Consider the following 13,479-nt stretch of genomic DNA (forward strand, 5'->3'; position numbering starts at 1 on the left):
GAGGAGCAATGTGATACAGGGCTGGAACTAAGATTTTCACCCTTTGTAGGTATATACATTTTTAATTTAAATCCTCTCTACTTTACTGATTTTTATTGCTGAAAATATGATAAATAGTAATAAAGAAGGAGAAACAGAGAAAGAAAAAAATGAAAGAAAGGGGACCAGATAGATAGCACAGCAGCATTTGCCTTGCAAGCAGTCGACTCAGGACCTAAGGTGGTTGGTTCGAATCCAGGCGTCCTGTATGGTTCCCTGTGCCTGCCAGGAGCTATTTCTGAGCAGATAGTCAGGAGTAATCCCTGAGCACCGCTGGGTGTGGCCCAAAAACAAAAAAAAAAAAAAAAAAAAAAAGAAAAGAAATAAAGAAAAAAAAAGAAAGAAGAAAAAAAGAGAAAAAGAAGAAAAGAAGAAAGAAAGAAGAAAAGAAAAAAAAGGAAAGTGGGGAGTAGGTTATTGATCTCTTGATACTTTGATTGATTAAGACAATAGAATCAACAGGAAGTAAAATACTTTATCCTAAAACATGTATTCTGAAGTATGGAACAGAAACAGGTCCTTATAAACAGGCAAAGGAAATGAGACAGACGAGCAACCAAGAACATAGGATGCGGGGCCGGAGAGATAGCATGGAGGTAAGGCGTTTGCCTTTCATGCAGGAGGTCATCGATTCGAATCCCGGCGCCCCATATGGTCCCCTGTGCCTGCCAGGAGCAATTTCTGAGCCTGGAGCCAGAAATAACCCCTGAGCACTGCCGGGTGTGACCCAAAAACCACAAAAAAAAAAAAAAAAAAAAAGAACATAGGATGCTTTGATTACTACAGCATGGTTCACATCAAAAACATATGACAATCATGATTCTTAAAAAGGATACATGAAAAAATATATATATATATTAAAAAATCAAAAAAATAAAAAGAAAAGAAAAGGCTTCCCAATTCTTACTACAGGCTGTGTTCTTTACACTGACTGTATAGAAAGAGGAGGTACAGTAAATACACCCATATACACCTCAACCCAGGCCCTTTGTCTGGTCTGTATTGTAAACTGGGGGAGAAAAAAAAAGAAGGATACATTAAAGGTGAAACTTATATACTGGCTGGGGATTCTGTTTCATAGCCAGAAACAAGAAGGTATTTTCCTTGAAAAACCTTACTGGCATGGAACAAAGACAGTGGATCTAGAGTTTTATCTAGACTAGTTAGTAGATGTCAAACCAGACAAGTAGTAGCATTCATAGCCTGGCTTTAAGCTCAGAGGCAGAGATGACAAGTCTCTTGGAAAATCTGGCATATTTTGAAATAAATTGGTTACAATTTTTCTTCTTATCTCAAGAAGCTCATCTTGTAAAGATAGTCTGAGGAGGGAAGAAAAGAGATATATGTGTATGGAAAGAAATTATAGGTATGAGGGAAGAAGCACAGCAATCTATTATGCTGACTAAAATATGTCAGAGAGAGAGAGAGAGAGAAAGATGCAGAATGGTCTCACTCATCTATGGGTTTTAAGAAAAATGAAAGACATTTTTGCAATAATAATCTTCAGAGACAAAAGAGAAAAGAGCTGGAAGTTACAGCTCACCTCATGAAGCTCACCACAAACAGGGATGAGTTTAGTTAGAGAAATAACTAAGTTTCGAACTATCCTAATAATGAGAATGTATGAGGGAAATAGAAAGTCTGTCTAGAGTACAGGCGGGGATTGGGTTGGGAGAAGGGAGATTTGGGACATTGGTGATGGGAATGTTGCACTGGTGATGGGTGGTGTTCTTTACATGACTGAAACCCAAGCACAATCATGTATGTAATAAATTTGTTTAAATAAAAAAAGAAATTATAGGTAGCAGAATGAATTATGTAATACATATATATAGATATATCTATATGAATATATAAATATGTACATATATATTTTATGTGGCCCTTAGAAAGTACAGAAGTAGCCATGACTAAATCAACTCCACAGAAGCTGTTAAAGTGACAATGTTTTAGTTTTATGTGAAAATCCCACTTTGCTTGTACAGTTGCAGAATTAATTCTTACTGATGATCTTTAAGGAAAACTTCATTGGGAGTTGGAGCAATAGCACAACTGGAGGGCATTGGCCTTGCATGCAGCTGACTTCAGTTCAATTCCTGGCATCCCATATGATCTCCCAACTTTGCCATGGGTAATATCTGAGAGCAGAGCAAGAAGTAACCCCTGAGTGCTGCCGGGTGTGGCCCTCCCAAAAGAAAACAATAGTACAAAACAAAACAAAACAAAAAAAAAAAAAGAAAAGAAAAACTTCATTGAACTGGGGATATTTGTGAGCTCTTCAAAAGTGACATATTCTCTCAGAAAAAGAAAGAACTTAACTAACAATAAGAAGGATTCTGTATGCGTCTCTCACAGAAAGATTCTGGGGATAGAATTATAATCTATTCAATCAAATTGGAAGAGGTACTCAAACTATAGACTCAACTGTATTCTTCTCTTTTAATTATCAATAAAATGATCCACTGCAAGTAGTTGCTCATATGTTTTGACAACAAAGCTCATGACAGGTTTCTTTGTTGTGTAAGTGTGTTTTATTGTGTGTTATCTATGCTGATCCAGAAAGTATAAAGTAGGGCTGGTAGTTTGATTTCTACATTGATTGTTGATCAGAATTGTGTAGGAGCCTGATAGATGTGAGGATCACATATGGTATGTCTTTATGTGGGGCAAACTGAGGAAAGAATGAAGAGCCAGAGCGTATCTAAGATACTGGGAAGAGGCTGTGATTTTTTTTCTACATGCCTTTGAGATTTTTTAATTATCTTCTGTTGAGGTCCTGCAGAAATCTGGTATCAGCCACGTCCAACTTTTATCAATGAAATACCACGTTTTCTGTTTAAATATTCTCTCTTATTAGAAAAAATTAAATGGGACAGATTTTCCTTTTAGACATCCATGTAAATTTTTCAAATTATTTTGTCTGATCTAGGATGAAATGTTAAAATATCTCTAGGTGGTTTACCATTGCTTCTAACCAGCTGCCCCTGGTAGGAAAAGTTAGCATAGTATGTTCCTCAAACTATAGAAATGTCAACATGTGCCACACTGATATATTATTTTCAATCATGGTGACTCAAAATCACATATTGCATATATAACATATGGAACTTAAATATTTATGAAACCAAAAAGTCTCAAAATAATTCTTTAATGTAAAAGTTAAAAATCTATTACTATATTTTTTTATTAACTAAATGGTAAGCATTTAATTTTTGGTTACTTTATTACTGAAATAAAACTCAAAATTAAAAAATCCATTTTAATTGAATACCTACTCTGCAAAAGATTCTATGTTAGGTTCTATGGAAGAATAAAAAATATACCCAGAACTCGAAAATTATTTTTAATGATTTATTTATTTTTGTGTATCACAATCAGCAATGCTTAGGGGTTACTCTTTGTTCTGCACTCAGAAATTTCTCCTGGTAGGGTTTGGGGGACTTTCAGAGATGCCAAAGATTGAACCAGTGTGGGTCATATTTAAGGTTACTGCCCTACTCACTGTTTATCTGGCTAACCTCCAGGTACCTAATTCTTAACTCAATTTTGTGGGTTTTATTTTTTCCTACCCATTGTGTAATAACTTCTCATGGTAGGATAAGGATTGAGAAAGAAAATAGTAAAACCTCACATCAGCCTATTCTTCATTTTTCAAGTGAGTTGATGTCTAAGGTAAAGAAAAATTTGGAAAGCGATTGTAAGGGAATGATGAGAAAGAAGGCATCTTAGAACCAAGAAAGTTTTTTCTCCTTGATATGTCTTCCCCGTATTGTGGTACTAAAGTATTTTGGCTCATACTACAGAAACTTGACTTCTATCTACTGATCAGGCATGAGTTATGTTAGTTTAGATTTATTTCATTTCCTAACTTATTAATTATTAATGGTTGATTCTTAAATTTGACATTATATAAAAAATTTTGACATTATATAAATTAGCTGGCTCTTTTTATATTTTTAACCAAACTTTCAGCTTCTAATTTCTAGAATGGTGTCTGTTTTTATTGACTTTGTACCTATGTACCTGGCATATATGTTTAAAAATATTAAGGATGAATAAAGAAGGAGATGATAATCAAGGATTATGAAAGCTACCTTTATAGTTTTCTGAGAACCTGGAAGAATAATACTGTTGATCTGAAAAGTCATGGAATACCCTGCAATATTTTTGTGTATGATTACCCCTGTCACCTTGCCTTAGTGAATACTTAATCATAAAGACTTTCTAAGAAAATCATTCCTCCCCCCCTTCCACATTTTTTCCCCTTTGTTGTATCTGTGATGACTAATGACTGGTCGTGTCGCACACTAGGTTACGTGGCTCACAAATTTTGTTGTGATGCTTACTAGCTATTACACACTTTAGTAGTGATATGCTTGTATGTTTTGGTTGTTATCTTCCTAGTGGTCATATGGTTGATTGTATTATTTGTTGAGAGTCACACAATTTAATTATAAAGCCAGAAATTTCAATGGCAATTGCTCCCTGATCAAGCTCAGCATATAGGACAATGTCTGTAATGGAATTCAAGGTTTTATTCCTTCAAAGTAAGTGCTCTAAAACAAACAATCTAGCACATCATATTTCTCTTTAAGGAATGGACCTTTTATTACTGACATAATATAAAAAGTTTATATTAAATTTTCCTTTGTTCATATAATATTCTTTTACCATCTTTGAATATTTTTGAATAATTATCTTTGAAAGATTCTTTTACCATCTTTTGATATTGGTTATCCATTTTACTCTCCTCTTTCCTCTCTCTTGATTTTTTGATCAATTTTTATAGCTTTGTTTCCTTTTTCATTCTTTTGTATTTTTAGGCCACTCCTAGATCTGTGACTCTCTTTAATTTATACTAAGTTCAATTTTCAGTTTCTAACTTGCTACTTTAATTGGGGAATATCTTTAAAAACTTTTGAGTCATTTTTTGATACTTGATTATTTTCTTAACTTTCTAATTTCTTTACCTTCTCCTTCCAGATATTATAGCTCATTTGGAAGTACATCTCCATTTTAAATGGTTTAACTTTAATTACCAGATCAGTTATTGAACAAAACTAGTATCAGTTTATTATTTTAAGTTATTAAAATCATTATATATTAAATGTAATTGTTATATATTAATTGCTAAATTATATACTAAATTTACATATACATTTGTGTTATATATATAGAAATTTGAACATTTTATACCAGATAGCCTAATATTTACTTTAAATTTACTAATTAATTAATTTGAAATGCTGAAAATCAATGGAGAGACTCAAATACAAATCATGTGCTCTATCACTGAATGATAGGCCTGATACTTTTTATTTAAAAATTTATTTTGAGGCCAGAATGATAAAACAGTAGGTAAGGCACTTGCTTTGCAGAAAAGAGTTTAATCTCTGGTACCATACACAATCTTTCAAACTTGCCAGTAGTGATTATTGATTGTAGAGCCAGGATTATAGCTGGATGGCATGCTCCAAAAACAACCAAAAAAATTGTTTGCCTCTCCTACTTCAAAAATCACACATATAATTTTAGATATTTTACCTTCTTTTTTTGTGTGTAAAGTTATAGAATATTGAGGATTGAAATGTAATAGGCCATATACAAGGCAAATACCCTACCCAATGTGCTCTGGTCCTAGTATCTTCCTTTTTCTGTGTTGCTGTTATTGAAATATCCAGGGGTCTCACACTTGGAAGTGGTTCACTAGAGGTCTCTTTTGTATCACCAGGAATTACACAAGAGGATGTGAAGTTGAACCTTTGATCAGACTCACAGGTATATGCTCTTAAGGCAGATATTCTCCTACTAAATCAGGATCTAATGCCTCAGTTTATTTAGTTTTAGTTTTTCGGCCACACCTGGTGACGCTCAGGGGTTACTCCTGGCTAAGTGCTCAGAAATCACTCCTGGCTTGGAGGACCATATGGGATGCTGGGGGATCGAACCACGGTCCATCCTAGGCTAGCTAGCGCAAGGCAGACCCTAAAGCCGTGCGCCACTGCTCCGGCCCCCTCAATTTATTTTTGAAATATTTTGGCTGCCCATCTACTTTATGTCCAAGAGTCAGTGATTAAAACTAAACATTACTGGAGATCGTGAGTCTTGAATTCTCTTCACACTTGTGATGGATCTGGGTTTTTTAATACCATGATCTGGGACTGGTTATGTGGTTCAGTGGTAGAGCATTGGCTTTTATGTATGAGGCACTGTGTTAAGGCCCAGGACAACCAACAATGAAGGAATTAGGAAGAAATCCTAATGAAACCTGATGATGTATTTGTATTTTAGATCTTGTTTTTCTTGTTAATGTTGGTCCTAAAAGCATACTAACTGGGTCCTCTGGGATTTTTATTAGAATTTTCTTGTTCTTTGTGACATTGAATCACATTTAATTGTAGTAGTTTATATCAGTTAATAACTCCTAAGGTCCTCAGTCTTTTTTCTTCTTTTATATACAACAGTTATATTTTACTTGATTTACTGAGAAAACTGAGAATATCTATTGCAATAATTTTGTCCACTTCTCATTAATTCAAAATTTTTTGTGCCTCACCTATCTCTTCATACTATTATCTCCTCTATATTATTTCCAACATCTGTTTATATTATTTTAATTTAATTTCTCTTTTTTAATAAAAATATGGAATGCTTCACAAATTTGCTTGTCATCCTTGCGCAGGGGCCATATTAATCTCTGTATCGTTCCAATTTTAGTATATTTGCGGCCGAAGCGAGCACCATTTAATTTCTTTAGAAATTTATTTCTTGCAAATTTTTAATTTACCAAACCCATGGATTATTTGTAGGGTTTTTTGTTTGTTTGTTTGATGTTTGTTTTTGGGCCACACCTGGTGACGCTCAGTGGTTACTCCTGGCTATGTGCTCAGAAATGGCTCCTGGTTTGGGGGACCATATGGGACACTGGGGGATCAAACCGCCGTCTGTCCTAGGCAAGCGTGCAAAAGACAGACACCTTACCAATTGTGCCACCACTCCGACCCCTATTTGTAGGTTTTTGAAAAAAGTAGTTTCTTGAACTTGGAGTTCAACTGTAAAATATGAAATTTATACTGATGATATTGCTGGAGGATGAAATGAAATACTGCATTCTTACATAGTTTTTTACTTTGTGTGGTGACAGTCTTAGTTATTTGGAAGATTATAATATTTTCCTTGAAAATTATTTATTTCAACTAGAACTAGAGTCTCAAGTAGAATGTTCAAGCATTTTATGTAAACATTTTATGACTAAGAAAAATACTTACATGGAAACTAGAAGCATGCTACAAAGAGATCACCCTCTTCTCTTTCTTCTCATTTCCTCCCTCCTCTCTCTCCTCTGATTATGGAACATTAATTGTTAAGGTTAAGGATAGCAATTAATTTGATAATAAAAATATCAGGTAACTTGGATGTCATTTGATTTTCAGGAATGAAGCTACCTACCACATAATAGTATTTGACTTGAAGATTTCCAAGATCCCTTGCAGCATCCAGAATTTGTAGTATTATGACCAGGAAACCTGAGCTTCTATTATAGGTATGAAATTAATAAACTAAGTCCTTGTCTCTTGAAATATAAAGGCAGCAGCTCAGGGGTGATACTATTTCATCAGACAAAAAAGAATTTCTTGTTGCAAATGATTGTACTATTAGTTTTTGAGAGAAAACTCAATGATCTGCTCAGTGTACAAGGAGCAGTATTGAGTGTTTCCTAGCAGATAGATAGCTGGCAGGCATAAAATGAGTATTGATGTGTTTATGTGGAGATAAGGATGCACGTTAGCTTTCCTCAGAATTCTATTTTCAATTACTCTTGAACTACTTTGAAAATTCATCATCTTCACGCCAAATATCTTTTACTGTGCCACATATGCTGAGTAGCAGACCTTGACATCGCAACTGGTCTCACATAAGTATAGACAGGCAAAAATTAAATGCAATTGCAGGAAGGGCAGATTTCTGCTACTATTCTGGTAGGCAGGAAGTAAGAGTTTTGTGACTGAAACCCAATAACAATCATATTTGTTATCAAGGTGTTTAAATAAAGATATTAATAAAAAAAGAGTTTTTGTCCATTAGATAATATGCTTCTATCTTTTACTACTTATCACTCGAACTTCTTTCTTTTATGTCTTCCTTTTAATTTTGTCTTTTTTGCATAAAGATCATTGCCTTAATATAAATAAAGACAAATGCAAAAATATAGGTCTCTTCATCATCATTATTGCTCTTGTTGTGAGTAAGTCAAGATCAAAAAATCTCAACTGACTGGAGCACACACTTTATACTCATAAGGTTCTGTCTTGATTCCTAGAGTCACATGAATCTCTAAGCACTGGGAATAGTCCCTGAGTATCATGTGAATATAGCTTGGTGAAGTCCCTTTCATCACAACAAAAAAGCAAAGAGAATATTAAATATTATAGACTTAGGACATGTAGGGGTGTTAGAATGTTATTTAGACCACTTCTCTGGCTTTCGCTGCCCCACAGTATAATAGGAAATATCCCATCATTTTCCTTTATCTATATTATAGTTTTTTTTTATCAGAAATGCCTGTCATGAATCTGTTGCTATATTGTCTTTAATGCTGTACAGTGACATGTTAACAAGTTAACAAAAACATATAGGCTCTAGTGAGAGTTACTATAAAGTTCTAAAATGTTTAGTATTAACAGGATGCTTTATAAAATGCTTATAGGTATATGCACAATCATATCAATTGTTTGGCACAGTGGTGAGGTTCTTAGTGTAGTTAATTTAAATTGTACAAACTGTCTAACGATGTATAATTAATACTGCTTATAAAATTATTGGATTTTTTTTTTTTGGTTTTTGTGTCACACCTGGCAGTGCTCAGGGGTTACTCCTAGCTCTACGCTCAGAAATCGCTCCTGGCAGGCTCAGGGTACCATATGGGACACTGGGATTCGAACCCCTGACCTTCTGCATGAGAGGCAAACATCTTACCTCCATGCTATATCTCAGGCCCAGGATAATTATTTTTTAAATTTAAAACATTACTTATTTTGTATAATTTCAATAGTGTTTGAATTGTAAAGGAACTTTATTTCTCAATTTTTTTTTTGGTGGGGAGATTTTTTTTGGCCACACCTAGTGACGCGTAGCAGTTACTCCTGGCTATGTGCTCAGATATCACTCTTGGCTCAAAGGACCTTATGGGAAGTCAGAGATCAAACACGGGTCTGTCTTGGGTCATCCGCCACTTGTAAGGAAAACACCCTACTGCTGTGCCATAGCTCCAGCCCTCTTTCTCGTTCTTAAATATTTTTTAGTCTATACAAATGCCCATTTAGTTTCAACTTTAATATCTTTTAATGATGTTATGCATTTATAAAAACTTATCTATGATGTAGACTACATACCCTTAAGCAAGTCTACCTAGTATGATATCTGAGCATAATCTTAAATATTATCTTCTAGGTTTTCATAAACTACTTTTAAAGTCCACAGAAGAAACAAAGCAAAAAATAATCAGAAATAATTTGCAAAGCTAAACATGCCATGAGAAGTTAATATGTTAATTTACCTATTTGGAATTTTGGTAGTATTGCAATAATGATGATTTTTTTTTTACTGAGGAGCACATATGAAAGATGTTACCTAAATACACATATATGTATATATATTCCTCTAGGGAATGCAATTTTTTATTAGATGGACTATTGATAATTTTATCTTTTATGTTTTTCCTCATAAGACTTAGGCTTTGTCCTTTGTTTTGTACTTGTTTAAAAAATGATTTTCAATATGTATTAACTTACATTTTTATAAAAGAAAAGGTGTTTGCTATAAAATAGCTTCAAAGCACAACAAAAGCAAAACATTTCATTAGCCTAAAACAAAATGCTAAAATATAAAAATGGAATCTATTATGAATATTGTATTATAATAGTACACAATTATTTTATTTTGCTGTCAACATGAAAAATAGACAAATTTGTGGAAGAGAGACATATAAATAGATTGTGGTCATTAAGGGATAGTAGCTGCATTGGCACTCAGGTATGATGTAGGAAAACCTAGTGATTCATGGTTTCTGTACAGCACATATACACATTCATACACACACACATATACACTCTGGATTATTTATAATACCAGATGCATTGGTTGTTGGAGGATTTAGTAAAACACAAACCATAGTGTTAAAACAGAAAAGAGAGCAAGAGAGAAAGAGAAAGATAAGTAGATAGATAGATAGATAGATAGATAGATAGATAGATAGATAGATAGATAGATAGAACAATCAATCGATAGAGAAGTAAAATGCCTGTTCCAGAGGCAGGTGGGGAGGATGGGTGGAAGGGAAACCTGGAACATTGGTGGCAGAAAATGTGTACAGATGAGGGTTGTTGTTTATTGTATCTCAATCATGAATAATTTTGTCTTTGAAAAAAAAACCCAAACACTGTTATGAATAAGTTTGTTACCATTATAAATTAATTAATTAAAAAAGAAATAAAAAACACAAAGTATCTGATAATCAGTGAAGATCTATCTTTTTGTTTGTTTGTTTGCTTGTTTTTGGGCCACACCCAGTGATGCTCAGGGGTTACTACTGGTTACGCACTCAGAAATTGCTCCTGGCTTGGGGGACCATATGGGACACTGGGTGATTGAACCTCTGTCCATCTTAGTTTAGCGTATCAAGGCAAATGCCCTACAACTTGTGCCACAATTTCTGCCCCAGATTTGTCATTTTTATAACACATAGGCACTGCTAGTTCTATAATATATCTATTATATGCCAAAGACTTTTCTGGAGTTAATCATTACATCATTATATTGTAAATTTGGGAGATATTTGTAGTAGAAATATTATGGACTCTGGACATTAAAGTCTTGATTTTCAATTTTGGATATACCATTTTCCAGAACAGTGTGTTAGGCAAATTATTTCTAACATCCTACATTTCCTTAATATGTGTATCACATATGTGTTGCCGAGGTAGGACATTTGCCTTGCATGCGGCTTACCCAGGACGGTTTGATCCCCAGAGTCCCATATGGTCCCCCAAGCCCAGGAGCAATTTCTGAGCGAATAGCCAGGAGTAACCCCTGAGTTTCACCAGCTCGTTCTCACTGAATAACTATAATAGAAGAGTCATAAGTATCATTTTATTACCTGTGATAGGTAGTGCCAGGGTTTACACTTGTAGCCTTATGCTTGCTGCTCAAGTTTCTTTGGACAACTGAACCATTTTTCTGGCTTGTTTGATGCCTTATTTGTTTATTTATTATTTTTGGTTTTGGGATCACATACAACAGTGCTCAGGGTTTTATCCTGGCTCTGCACTCAGAAATTACTTCTGGCAGGCTCGGGGACCCCAAAGGATGCCCAGGATTACAACCGGAGTCTGTCGTCTGTTGGCCATGTACAAGGCAAACACCTTACCACTGTGCTATAGCTCAGGCCCTGATGCCTTATTTAAAAACTAATTAATAATTTAAAAAATTGAAGTGAAAATGTTGTAGCATTTATTGTAGTAACTTAAAATTGTGTTTCAGGAGTACAGAGTTAGGATATTATTATCTCCACCAAAGTGCCAATATTCGTCCATCACAGTTCTTTTAACACTTTTAGCTGTTTGCCTAGTATTCCAAATTCTGTGATCAGAGTGTATTTGTTTTCATTTTACACTGTTCCTTGGCTTTGTTTGTTTATATATCACCAATGGGTGAGATCAACTGTTACTTGTCCTTCTCCTTCTGAATTATTCCCACCTATGTTGTAACAAAAGGTAAAAATTTCATCTTTTTATATTACTGAAATTCTATGTTGTGCATACTAACATAGACCACATCTTATTTATCTGCCTGTCTGTGACTGACACTTGGATTGTTTGTTGGTTATCTTAGTTATTATAAACAGCACAGCAATAGCTATGTGTGCATATATCTTCTAGTTAAAATTATTATTTTTATACCAAAAAGGAAATTCTACCTCCCATGGAATTTCTGTTTAATATTTTGGAGAATTCTCTATAATGTTTTTACTTAGACTCTAAACCAATTTCTATCCCACAAGTGACCAAGTATTAATTTTTCACTAAATTACACTACCATTTTTCTCTTGATTTTTGGATTCAGGCCATTCTCACTATTATGAAGTGATATATCCTTGTTTGGCTTACATTTTCCTGATAATCAGTGATGAGAATTGTTAAATATGATGAGAATTGTTAAATATGATGAAAATTGTTAAATAGGCATGCTTGCCATCTGTATAGAACTACTTGTTAAAATTCTCTCTTTCTCTCATTTTTATTTGTTTTATTTTTTGTTTCTGCTTTTTGGCCACAACTGGCAATACTCAGAGTTTACTCTTGGATCTGTGTTTAGAAATTATTCTGGGGACATATGGGATAGCAGGGATTGAACTCAGGCCTGTCCTGGGTCGGTTGCATGCAAGGCAAGCACCCTATTGCTGTGCTATGACTCGGATTTATCTCTTTTTTTTAAATATATTTTTTGTGCCTTCTAATTTCACATATTTTTGATATTAACTTGTTAGTTATATGATATATTGATGATTTCTCTTATTCATTACATTATTTGTAGTTAATGAAACTTCTTTTTGCGGAAGTTTTGTGAGTTTAATGCAGTTCCACTGGATTATTATTTTTTGTTAATAATTGAATTAGCAGGGACATATGGAAGATGGACTAATGTCCATAATGTGTAATAATGGACATAGAAAAAGAAATATATATTAGGAATTTAAATACTTTGTTGTTTTAAAGCTGTGTAGGCAAGTTACATACCCTATTAAGTCCTAATTTATAACATGAAAAGAAAACTAGATTAATATCTTTATATTTTGATAATCAAAGGTTGTAAAGTTTATAGAATTTGATAAGAACTACATAAAAGTGAGTTTATCTCAATAGACATGGCTAAGCCCAAAGTAAAACAACCTTTGTAATCACCTAACACTGAGAAAGCCCGAGACATAACTCTTCTGAATATCAGACAGTCCCCTAGGATCCAAAGGCTATGGAGGATAGTAATGAGGCATCATGGAAGTTAATCTATTTCTAGGTAGATAGTTTCATAAGGATCCACAATATGAATTAGTTCTCTAATGCTGGCCACTCTCAAGGAAGACTACACAACGTAGGCTTCTGATTGAATATGGACACGTAGTAATTACCTCAGAGTGCATTATCGTTTTTAAGGGTTTCAGTCACATAAGATGAATAATTCATTTATTGTAATATTTAAAAATTACATCATTGTGTATATTATACGTTTCTCTTATGTACATTGTGTTGATATTACCAGTTTGTAAAATTACTTGATTGTTGATGTATGGCAGTTAGAGTTGGATTTACCCCTTGGATATCCTCACTGTAATGACAGTTGAACCTGGACACGCCCCTGGACACACCCCTTGGACACACCCCCTTG

The 13,479-nt window shown here is 34.1% G+C and overlaps 2 non-coding genes across 2 annotated transcripts; one reads left to right on the forward strand and one right to left on the reverse strand.

The window, feature by feature from the left end:
• The first annotated feature begins 929 nt into the window (after window positions 1–929).
• Window positions 930–1,061, forward strand: LOC126021167 (small nucleolar RNA SNORA51). The gene has a single exon (XR_007499774.1). It is a non-coding gene; the product is annotated as a small nucleolar RNA SNORA51 (small nucleolar RNA).
• Window positions 1,062–6,676: 5,615 nt separating this feature from the next.
• LOC126021696 (U6 spliceosomal RNA) lies at window positions 6,677–6,780 on the reverse strand. The gene has a single exon (XR_007500187.1). It is a non-coding gene; the product is annotated as a U6 spliceosomal RNA (small nuclear RNA).
• Window positions 6,781–13,479: the final 6,699 nt, after the last annotated feature.

Source organism: Suncus etruscus, chromosome 10 (assembly GCF_024139225.1).
Source record: "Suncus etruscus isolate mSunEtr1 chromosome 10, mSunEtr1.pri.cur, whole genome shotgun sequence".
Classification (NCBI taxonomy): domain Eukaryota; kingdom Metazoa; phylum Chordata; class Mammalia; order Eulipotyphla; family Soricidae; genus Suncus; species Suncus etruscus.